Source organism: Dipteris shenzhenensis, chromosome 13 (assembly GCF_047967505.1).
Source record: "Dipteris shenzhenensis isolate YYH24624 ecotype China chromosome 13, Dip_SZ_1.0, whole genome shotgun sequence".
NCBI lineage: Eukaryota > Viridiplantae > Streptophyta > Polypodiopsida > Gleicheniales > Dipteridaceae > Dipteris > Dipteris shenzhenensis.
Genome location: NC_141608.1, coordinates 35,776,478 through 35,789,540, shown reverse-complemented (window position 1 = coordinate 35,789,540; position 13,063 = coordinate 35,776,478).

Here is a 13,063-nt window from a genome sequence, read left to right as displayed (position 1 = left end):
TTATGTTGATCAACCTCCTTTCATCTTTGCTCCCTTCTAATTCAGCACTCATCTTTGCAATTCTCTTCTTGGGCCTTGCCTTCTTGGGTTCCCTTTCCCACAAATAGCCTTGCCTTCTCTTGCTTGCCTTCAAGGAACCTCTCATGGCCTTTTTCAAGAATTTTTATCTGCTTCAACAATCTCCCACCATGATTTAATGCCCCTATCCAAGCTCTATGGTACTATTGTGTATCTTTGGCTTAGTTCTATCAAAACTGTAGTTACGTCCTCCATTGATATGGCTAGGGAGTTTCAGGGGAATTTCTTAAATCCCACATACCTATCTTTGCTTAGACTCGTCCCAAGATGGCTTTAGTAGTGCTGCAAATGTATGAAGTTTTGGACCTTTTGTTTGCTCCCTATAGACCTATAATTTTCCCACCATGATTTGTTGCACTATCCAAGATTTGATAAATAGATGTAGGCATCTGAGAATGCGATTGATGATGTGTCCATGCTGAAGTAGACGGAAGGCATTTTGAATGCATGGCTAAAACATTGATGCCAAGAGAAAGATGTCAGATGCTTTGGTATTCAGCATGCATAGACAAGCAAAAAGCAATAAAAAATTATGATTTGAGCTCATGGCAGAGACTTTGATGCAAAGAGCAAGAAGTTAGAAAGAAGCAAATTGACCTTGGAAGGATCAAGAGAGGCCTAAAGAGGACACCGATCCCTCCCCAATAACACAAGGGTCCCCAGAAGCAATCACAATGGTGAAGCCTCTTCCATTGCTGCATTTGAGAAGCTTCTCTCTAATTACTACCACAACAACTCCTCAAATAAGAAGAGGTTGCAAGAGAGCACCAATGTGTTTGTTTTCTAGGGTCTCTCACCACTGTCGTTGCCTCCCTTGTTGATTGGCTAGGAAACCCACGACCATGGCCTTACTTTATTGTTGTATGAAGGTATAGACCTTTCTTTTGTTCCTTACAGCCCTAAATATATAGTTGCAGCAAAGGTGGGAGTAAGAGGAACAACAACATAAGGAGAAGGGAGGGTACTGGGTGGCAATGGTGGAGGGAATGTTGTAGAAGAACGCTACCATAGATAAAGCTTCTTCTTGTAAATAAGAGATCAATCCAAGATCAAGGGCCTATACTATATACATGACTCAAGGAGAGCTCATGAAACAAAAACTTGGGTCTAGCACACCTACCATAAAGAGCTAAGAATGACTTTCACAAGAAAATATTTTTTGGAATAAAAAAATTGGAGATATATTTTCATAACTTTGGAGATTTTTACATTTTAAAAAAATATAATACTCCTGGCTTATATTCATAGTGCATTCACCCCAAGAAAAGACCAATATAAAAAAATGGGCCAACTCAAAAAGGGTAGACTAGCTATGGCCTATGCTGGGTTATAGAAAATTTTGAACTTAGGAGAAACTAACCAAGAGGGAACTGATATAATGCAAGGAAGAACTACCAAAAGGGTCTTTAGCCTTTACGATGACATTGATGGCTAGCAACAATGTCTTTAGCCAAGTCATCACACAAATTTTCCTACTATCCACGTCAACCCTCCTACAAAGATTATCTTATTTCTAAAACCTCCACTATTGATATAAAACCCCATGTGTCACTCACAAAGATAGCTCTCCACTCAATCAAACACGAGAAGTCCATCATTAAATCGAGCCTCCTCATAGCACCCTTTATGTGCTTCCAAATCCTACATGCTATTGGGAAAACACAACCAACTTGAAGAACCCACACACTGGGCACAAGAGATTAATCTCGAACCATTTAACAAGACTCCCTTTGAAGAGGAGCTAGTTATGCATATCTTTCATAACTCTAGTAGTACATGACTAACCTTACCTATACCATGTTTATGTTTGGTCAGGTGCTTTGTTGTTGCATATGTGGTTATGTGATCAATATGACTGACTATCATCCTTAATAGTTTGGTTCAGATCTCTTTTTAAATTCCAAAGAGTTGAGCTTGTCTCCTCAATGATATCAAATAACATTGTTTTAAACCCAATCTTTTATTATTTTTTGCCTAGTGCACGACTAGAACTACCCATAGCATGTTTTTTTTAAAACAAAGGCATGGAATTTGAAAAAGAAGATGTGTTCCCTACTACCTTGTACACGAAAAAATTGAACATCAATTTGTATGCTAAAATTTACACTTGAAATCTATAATTGTGACATCCCGGAACTCTCATTTTATCTACTGACCCTACCTTATGTAGACACCCTTGTCTTCAAGAATTTATGAGAAAAGGACTGAACCATATTCCTCATGTTCCCATTAACCCTTATCCGGTCATCAAGGAATTATGTATGGCGTGGTCAAAACTTTGTAAATGGATGGGAGTTAATGAGATCTTTGACCACTTTAGTTTAATTAGAAAAATTATCTTAATAGACTTCAATGATCTCTTCCCTCTACATAGATTTAATCACACACCATGGTTTCTTAATATTATCGATGAAATTAGCTATCTCACTAACCACCTTTTCATTTGTGGTCTTGATAAATCGCTCAGACCCCTACTTTCATAGGCTCCATAAAGACTTATATACTTTTTCAAGAGTGAGGACTAATGCATATTGGATCATTCAAAATCAATATGATTTCCTTGTGAATATGCATAAACATATTTACTTTATTTTCACATTTGATGTTACTTCTTGCTATGAAGCCATCCCACATCATGGAACTAATAGTCTTATTGAGGCACTCCACAATCTTATTATAATTATTCAAACCCTTGGCTATTGTGGATTCAAAAAACATAAGAAATCATTCCTACTAACTAAGAAAAACAAAGAATGTGGGATTTCTTTCAATGCTTTTATTTCTTTAAATACCTTTGCTTTAGATAATTGTTTTTCTAAACATGGTGATAAAATATATATCCAAACTAAAGGTATTCCTATGGGATATTCTTGTTCACCCTTGTGGTGTAACCTCTATCTAGCATGGTTTGAATTGAAATTTATTAAAAAACTTTCCAAATTATAATGGGATTAAAACAAAGTACTATGCTTAAATCTTTTTGGCTATCATTTAGATATATGGATGACCTTGCATTTGTTAATGATGAATTTATAGTTAAATGCTTTTCTCATAATAAACCTATTGACTGCAATGATATTATTTATATCAAACCCACTTATGACACCTCTTCTACCACTTATCTCAATACATCAATTTCACTTAATAGATATTTTCTTGGTGACTTTGAAACGCACACATGTTGGAAAAAAGATAAATTACCTTGCCCCAATATTTCATTCATTCATGCAGATAGTAATAGACCCACAAATTATGCCTATAAAGTATGTGTATATCAAGTCCTACCACTTTTGTATAATGCATCATATTGCACCTATGCTTATATTGATCTTCTTAGATTAATTCATCTTTTTTTTTTAAATGGATTCAAAGCATATGTTATTACCAAAAACATTTTAATATTTTTGAAAAATAATAAATTCCCAGGATTACATTATGACATTAAGCAACTTATTAAACTACTAGGTGGGGGGTAAGTTCCACATGGTGGGCTTACCTCCCACCTTGTGGACCTTCCCTCAGTGATGGGGGTGGGTGCACGTGCACACACACACACACACACACCCCTATTACTTTTTTGCAACATACACACTCTCACACTAACACCCTGTATGATAGACTAATATTAATACATTGTTTTGGTGTGATGTAGCTCACCTAGATGACATGGTATTGATAATGGTCTCTGTGTGAACTTTGATATAATATGCAATTTTTCAACGACCTTTCAATTTATGTATTGGTACCTTGTAAGCTTTGGATGATGTGATAGTTTATTAATGACTCTTTTTTTTATCTTTCTTTTTTTGTAATCAAATATTGAATTCCTTTTTGGTAATCAAATATTGATTAAAATGTTATCACTTTTCTCTTCTCATTTTTCTATTAATAATAGTGTCTTTAATTATACTACTTTGAATTAAATGTATGATTCATTAGTGTGATGGGATATTGAATTGTCTACGTGCGCACGCACACACACACACACACACACGTGCATACGCAAACATAGCACAATGCACATTGCACTCTTCAATGGTCAAGCCTCTATTCTTTATTAAGTTGAAAAAGGGCCAAGTCTAAGTCCTATGCACTAATGAGCTAGGAAAATATCCAATAAAGTTGTTGCACTGCAAATAGAGTACCAAAGACCACCAAATTGTTGTGGTTAGCAATGGTTCTAAATAAGCGAGAGTGTATTTCAGTAGCTCAAAGACTTTAAGCCTATACTCTTAAGGGATTCCCTTGCTCAATGAGTTGTTTCCAAGCTTGATCCACTACAAGGTAGTACAAAGAGGCTGGAAATGTGGCCCTTCAACATTAAACTTTAGGGAGTCAATCAGTGAGTTGGGAGTTGGGACTCTAAAGTCAGCCATTGATTTTGTAATGTGAGTGTTGCAGCTTGCTTTAAATATGTATTGCAACTTTGATTTGCAAATTTTTTCAAGCTTCACATTGCTAGGTAGAGAACTTTGGTTTTAGCACAGCATGAATATGGTCATGCAAAGGGAGAACATGTGTTTTGGGCTAGAGTTTCTTATGATTACAATTTGCATAGCAAATGCAAACTTCAAGTCACTACTATAGAGAAGTTGAAACTCCTCAAAGTGTTGCCTAGCAGAGATGTAATAGCAAGATAGATGAGCAAGGTGGAGAATGTTGCTTGTTCTTCTTGATCATACCATTCTTCTTTTTGTTTTCTTCATTAATTTGATTGATTTTTGATTCATTTCTTCCACCTGTTGAACATATCAAGCTCTAAGATCCTCTATAAATGTTTTAGGAGCTATGTTGATGGAATTTGTACATGGAGCTTGGCAGTTGGTAAGGAGATGTTGATGATGACAATGTTCTACTAGTGTTGATAGGTGAAATGAAGACGTTTTCATTATTGTCTAAAGTTTCCCCTTTGATTTATTTATACTCACTCTTGTTGTGTCATATGTAGTTGATGCCTTGAAAGTTGTCATGTCTGATTATTGCTTAGCTTGCTGAGAGTGGGTTGACTCATGTAGGAATGTTGTTTTGATTTTTGTGTGTTGTTATTGGTTACCTGCTTGCTATTGGTATGCTTGGTATCATGTTGCATGTATAGGATTTTCTTATTATTGCTTAGCTTGCTAAGAGTGGGTTGACTCATGTAGGAGTGTGTTGTTATTGGTTACCTACTTGTTGCTATTGGTATGCTTGGTATCATGTTGCATGTATAGGATTATGTTTCTTTGCTTCTCATTGATTTCTAACTTTGTTTGGGCCTTATACATGCTTGTTGCTAGACGTGACACCTATTATCATAGCTTTTATATTATATAGGCACTTTTACCATGAAAGGAATGTTGCCATTGTTGAATGAGATAGATCCATATAGAAAAAAATAAATTTTTTGGCTTCTAGGACCTAACTTGCTTTAGTTAGATTGCTCTCAAAAGTCTAGTTTCAAGGTATTTTTTCCATGCATGTGCATGTTCGTGCACATGCATGCATGCATGTGTGTGTGTGTGTGTGTGTCGTTGGGGGATTTTGAAATCCACCAAAAAATGGTCAGGCACAACACATCTTCATGAACCAACCAAAAGAGAGAGGAGGGAGCGGCATTGGAAAGAAGCAACATGGGTCAAGAAAAATGGGGAGGAGGGGGAGGAGTAGCAAGGGGGAGAGTATGAACATTAATGGTTAAAGGGGAATAGAAGAGAATGAAGAAAGGGGTAGGGGAGTGGGGGGGTGTTTTGGGGGAAGACGGTATATGCATCAAGAGACAGGGGCATGAGGAATGAAGGAAGTGAGGGGGTGTGGTCATGGGAGAGGGGGCATGGGCCTGCAATGAAGGGGGAAGAGAGGGGGATTGATATGAACACCAAAGAGGAAGAAGAAATGGAAATGTGGCTTAATTATTCAACATGGTGGCTATACAAGAAAGAGGGTGTTGCTTCAAGCAATAGTCCCCCTCTTTTTATAACAAAGAGAAGGGGCTCTCCAAATAAAGGATCGTCCCACATGCATAGTTTGAGTGTGGAGGCATTTGCCATGTGAGCAAGGAGGATGCTCACCCTCATAATTTAAACCCTCTAATCCTGAGTCTAAGATACCCCATTGCCCCTTCTTAATTTTATAATATGCACAAGAAACTAGGAGGACAAGTGGAGGGCTAGCACAAAGATGCTTGCCACCTCATCCTACTCTTTTGCTTATTGAAATATTATCTCTTGGAGTACACACAACTAGTCTACCCACATGGAAGTGTTGGTCCAAGATCTTTTGCTACCTCTACCTCTCATACCTATTTTATACTATATATCCCATTGACCTTGGGTCATATTTCACTTAAATCTTTCATGGAACTGCCTAGGTGGAAGGGTGGCACATGGAAATGCCTTACCACCTCAACCACCTTTTGCATACTATATTATTATTGCCATGGGCTATGCACACCTTACTTGCATACTATATTATTATTGCCATGGTTCTCTTACTTGGAAGGGTGGAACATGGCCATGCTCTACCACCTCAACCTTGGGCCCTAAGCACACAAATAAACTTTACTCCTGACACTACTACCATTAGCTCCTTTTATGACACCTTTTTCGACGCATATTACTTAGTTTTTTTGGCCAAGAATCATTCCATCTCTATTATAGCCAAAATGTCATAATGCTCATATTTTCATTGATATTAGCATCTATATCAGTGTTATCTATTGGATTAGAATCGATATTAGTCGAAAAGGCCTCTTGAAAGACACATAGCATCAAAAAAAGCATCGATAGTCATCCTTGGTAAACCTTCCAAAATTCAAATCGAAATGTTTTCACATTACAACATATATTATATCAATGTTGTTCTCCATTTCTTAATCAATTGCAGCATCATTGGAATCCTCATTGTGAGATTTATGCTCATCCTCTTTATCATTCATGGCCAAGACTTGCACATCTTCAGCATGTCTCCCAAGTCAGTATCTGAGAGACCCTTTGCGGAGCGCAAACTATCTTCACTTTCCAAAACTCTTTTAGAAGGGGTACTAGAAGTGCTAGCTTCCAATGCATCTATTTCTTACTCTTACATTTCATTCTCTACTTCCACATCTTGAAATACATGTTAGATTCTATGTGCAACTTGAATCATAAACCACACTCTTCTTTCTCTTTTTATCATCAAAAGAAGATGGGTTACCAAAGTCCTTACCCTTACCTTTCTTTGATCCATTTGAGAAAGTCGAATCTTCTCCTATCCTTGTCTTTTGATGCATCTCCTCCTCTAGAAGCATTGCGCTGAAATCCTCAAAGTTGAGGGGTAGATTTTTGTTCTACGTATTCATCACCATAACAAGACCGTCGTACTTTGGTGGGAGAATCCGTATGCACCTTCTTGCTAGATTCTCGCTGGTGATGGTGATGCCAATCGCAGTCATCTGATTATGCAGATTCTTTACCCTGGTGATGAACTTCTCTGCCGTTTCAGACTCAGACAGTTTCTCATTTGCATGTTGAGTCTCCAGATTCTAAATCCGCGTCTGATTCGTGGTCTCATACTAATTTTTCAAGATCGTCCATGCCTCCTCCACTGTGGTGACATGTTGAATTAATGCCATGACAGAATCACTTACACTGTAGACAATAGAACACAGCACATCTTCATTTCTTCTTGTCCACACGAGAATCTCATCCGCAGTCGGTACTATCTCTGGTCCTGCATTGGCTAGATTCGGTCTCGCAACCGGCTTCACGTCCACCCCAGTAGCAGTATCCCAAAGCTCTATGCACTTAGGATGGTCTTCATCTTGAACTGCCAGAGTGGATAGTTAGTGCCATCCAACTTTTCGCTTTCACCGAACGGTGGGATTCGCAGTCTTGCGGGCTGGGCCATCTCTCACAATCTGCTCGCAAACACAACACACTACCAAATCTTCTTACTAGAGCCCAAGCTCTGATACCATGTAAGAAAACAATACATCTATGCTCAACAGATAACAGGATCTCGTATGCAAGAGAGAAAAGCAAATAGTATGTAGAATAAAAAATTTGATTACTGTAAAATTGAAACAATAGATGGCGCTGCCTCCTAGCCGTGCGCTCCTGTGTGAGAAGCTTCGATGGCATGCTAGAAATAGTAGAGGATGGAGGTTAGATGCTAAGGAATTAGGGTTGCTATAGCCAGTGATGAATATGGGCTTCACGGGCTTGCTCTTATATAGCCACCAGTCATAGTCAGTTAGACCCAATTGGGAGACCGACCCAGTCGGCCCAAAACAGCCAACTAGAGGTCGGTCCCGATATAGGCCACCAACCACACGTTAGAACCATGGTGCAGAATAGAGCAATTGACTATGGTCGCCGTTCGGCCCAGAGCCATCCGAGATCATCTGGGGCTCTAAACGGTGGGCCCCATAACCCGAGAGTGGGTTGCCTCAGGAAATGCTCCATCTACCCTCAATGCGGTCAGTCATGGGATGCCTTCTTGCACTTGCATGTAGCCTAGTTGGCAATGTGCCAACTCTATCTGAAGCTGTCCAGCCATCAGGCCACACATGGCCCCCATCTGGTGTCCAAACCAGGACCTACCGGATAACGGAGCTACTCAAATGCCTTCTCCTCATATGGGGGGCTTACAAGTAGAGTTATCTGGTTCCCGCGTGGTTACACGAGAGTGGAGCATTGATATCTAACAATAACCACCCAGTGTAGTGATAAACAACACAATGCATACACTTAGTTTGAGCATCCTTAGACAAGGTTTCCCACCATAATCCTGCTTGCAACACTTTTTTGGCAGTTAGATCCCCTTGGAAATGTCCTCTTGAAATATCCAAGTGAGATTCCTACAAAACGATTGCTCACTCATGTGGCATAATCCATCTATGAAGAACTCCATTTGGACATTCTAACGATAAAGGTGCCCACCAATTAAAATGTATTTCCAAGCCTTCAAGGCTAGTTGTCTATAATTGTCACAAGGTATTGTATCATAGAATGTACCCTTAGACAAATAATCCATCAACTTGACATATTTATGCTCGCAATAGTCAACTGCAAAGAGTCAAGCATTTGGAAGTTCAATACTAACTCCTTGAGTATCCTTGGGTGCACGAAGTCTTGATTAGCAGTCAGCTCCTACATGGGTACTCCCCAGTTTATGAATAATTTTAAAGTTGAACTCTTGAAGAAGTGCACCGGGTACCCTTTAATAATAGTTTTATTTATTAGATAAAGTAATGCTTGATGGTCCACATACGGGATGCAGATTGGCTTAATACCCAAGGCAACAAGGACCCAGCAATAGAGAGAGCAATATAGCATGTATGGCCATACATCACAACATACAACATATGAGTTGATGCACGCAACTTTTTTGCAGGACAAAGGCCTAGGGACATTTTTTGAAGAGCTACAATCCTTCTTACCAACACCTGCCATCACAGAATATGTAATTGAATTCATTACCTCATATCAAAGCAGGGAGTTGGAAAATATAAAATATGGCACAATCCTACATTATCAAAAGCCTATCCAAATCTACCTCAGTAGATCTACAATCAAGGAAGATTTCTCATTTAGAGAGCCACAAGAAGACTATCAAATGAAACATATGGATGCAAGGTTCTCATAAATTCAAGAATTGTTCCCACCTAGCACAAAGTCCTAATGCAATGGAATACACCATCATATGATTCTGGACCCAGTATGCCAACAAAGCCGCCAAGTTTATGGCTGAAATGCTCAACCATACAGGAGTGAGAAAACACTTTATGTCTGTAAAAACTCTTACACTCCTTGGAAGGGACAAAATATAGGATTGGGGTCAACAAATATCCTTGTTGCTAACAGAATATGTATCCACAACCCATAATGGTAAGAGCTCCATTTCCCTTCTACTAGCCATTATCATTGGATATGAAATACAAAAAGAAGTTGTATTTGCACCCCTCTCATCCCAATAAATGGAGGACTTTGATGCATTTCTTTTATCTCTTGAATGGGAAATAGAGACCCAACCCACACTCAATGTGGATGCCATGAATGGCATACAACTAGAGCGGAATCTTGAGGCTGACAATATAGAACTATGCTAAAAAATAATGCAACTCAGTTCACAATTGCTACCACATCAACAAAAGCATAATGACTCAAGAGCAAAACTTCAAGAGGGATCCATGGCTCACATCGACTTCACTAGCCGACCGGATCGAGATCCTCTTCAAGCATCATAAGAAAATCATGTTGATGAGACTATAGATCCATTTCCTCAACCACACATCATCTTGAATAACACTCAGCAACAACAGGTTGCCATGCAAGATAAGGATCAGGTTGCCATATGGATGCATGGAAGCCAACTCTATACTCAATATAAACAAGGCAATTCCACTTCCCAAATCATACAACATCACAGTCCACAGATGCAACAGTGGTTAGAACTATTGGCTAGTATGGCCTTAGAAGAGCAACAATGTGAACGGGAAAGACAGATGGTGCCAGCACTTCAAACCAAGATGCAAAGTCTAGAGATGGCTCGAAGAAAGCATGGCTGAGCAAAATGATCCTTGTATAAAATGCTCTAGCAGAAAGTAGAAAGGATGCACAACAAGTGACAATTTATCTACAAGACAAACACCTTCAATTTTTTGAAGCCCTGAGCAAAAAAGAAGAGGCAGAGGAGTCCTTCCACATTATGAAAGCCTCTTGTGATGATCTTAAAAGAGAACCTGTAGATAAAATATGAATAACTCTTTGACACAACCGACAAAAGCCAAGAGTTGCAACAATGCATCAAGGAATTCAAATGCCAAGTTCAGAGACTACATCAAGAAGGTTTAGCATCCAAGGAATAGATTGTGAATGCCAATGACAGACTGGATGCCCAAGAACAAGAGTTATGCCAACTTCACATGCTTAATGATCGATTATTGGGATCATCAAAAGTAGCTCAGCAATTCAATGTTCTAAAGCTTGCCTACACCACATCACTTGGTAAGTGTAATAAATAGAGCACAGAGCTGAAAAAACAAAAGTCAAGAATTTTTGAATTGGAACTTCAACTTTAGAATCAAGTCGGTGATGACACAGAGGAATCAACATAAGATCTGTTGCTACAAAGCACCACAAAAGTATATCAAGATTTTGTTGCAACACCTCAATAAGTAGATCATCTACAAGGATGAGTTTGCATTTCGTGCAACCACTTGTAGCTCAAAATGCTACATGCAATCACTAGTCTTGATTGGAGCAAGCCACTAAGCCATAAGACCATCTAGGAATTATGCCAAAAAATGGATGAGGATGAGAAGAATGTATTCTGTCTATCAGTACATACAAACCTCATATGGTTAAGACCAGATACCATACTTCTGTATGAATGCTTAATGGGAAGTCCTCCTCTTCTAGTAGTAGTAGGACTCTTCCCCTACTACAACATGCACCATCAATCTTGTTGGGATATCTCAAGGTGCATGCCTCAGGCACACCTTGGTTTCTATGTGTGAGTGCTAGAGGCACAGTTAGGTGCCCACAAGCACAATTAGGTGGTGGAAGAGCCACATAGGATGATTGAGAGAATCTAGGAGCAGATTGAGGAGATGATTGTGGAACTCTGAAGTCATCAGTGATGTCAATGAGCATGTATGAGATGCCTACTTAAGGACCTCACTCTTCTTCATTCCATAATGCAAGTATTCTGAGTTTGTGTCCACTCTTTCCTTTCCTTTCATTTACCAACATGGTATCAGAGCCCTTTGATCCCCCTTGAGCCCATTTCTGCCAAATCATCATCTTCTTCTTCATCTTCTTCTTCTCCATTTTCCTCTTTCTTCCCAAAATCTTTGAGAGCTTGGTTCTCCACCTACAAATGACCATTGCCCAAACCCTCTGAGCTGGAAACTCCTCTAGTATGGGCAAACTTCCACCTGCAAGCAATTGAAGAAAAAACGTCTGTGGTGGCTGCCATTCCCCAAACAGTGCATTTTTCGCCATTCCTTCTACTGCTCAATACTCCCTACTTGCTCTGCCATTGCCTGAGCCCTCTTAGGAGTAGATGGGCGACCTCAAGACAAAGATTTTGAGCCATTTTTCAGCTCATTTGGTTTAGTAACGAGGGAGAAATCATCAAAACTCAGGTTCAGACTGTAGCAACTCCCTCGGGCAAAAGTGCGCACCATTTCATCCAACCTCTGTGCTGGATCCTCTTTGGTATATGAGCTTTCTTTTGCTTCATAAAGCCCTCTTTTCCTTGCTTTCAAGTGTGAGCTACAAGCCCTCCAAGTTCAGCCTTTTGGTTTTGACAGTTTTGGACAAATTTTTGAAGATGATGCTACATAAAATGCTACTCTAGCATTTCTGTTTTTTTGAAACTTTCAATAACTTTCGTACAAGTGTGGCTTCAGTTTTGTTTTGAATTGCTAGACCTGGTTTTGATTGGAAAGTATTCATTTTAGCCACTTCTATGAAGCATGTAAGAAGAAGCATCATTGTTTGAAATTTGGTCACAAGATTTTGCTACATTAAATGCTTATATTTTGAATCATTTCAGTTGTTATTCTAAGCTTTGTAAGAGAGAAGACACTGCCCAATACCTGGGTTAGACCCTCTCATGGCTTACTTATGCAAAATATGTGAAAAGCCAAAACATAAAGCAATGTCTTGTTATGCTACAAAGGATGAAAATGTCAACCTGACTTCCTTGTTGAAGATTGCCAAAACAATGGTTGCCAAAAAGGAAGAAACTACAAAGCTAGAGATCTACCCTCTCATGGCATTTTTATTTGACTCCAAGTACAAGAAAAAGATGAAGGTCAGATACCTAAGATATGCTTCTCTACACAACTATGGAGATGACAAGATAATTGTTCTCTTGAAGGATATGATTTTCGGATCCACTTGTTCTATCATAGTACCATCTGATAAGGCACTAGACACTACCCATGTGGTAAGACCTTGCCTTGACATGGATATTTTGCCTCCACAAGATGAGGCATCCCATGAAGATTATGCATTTT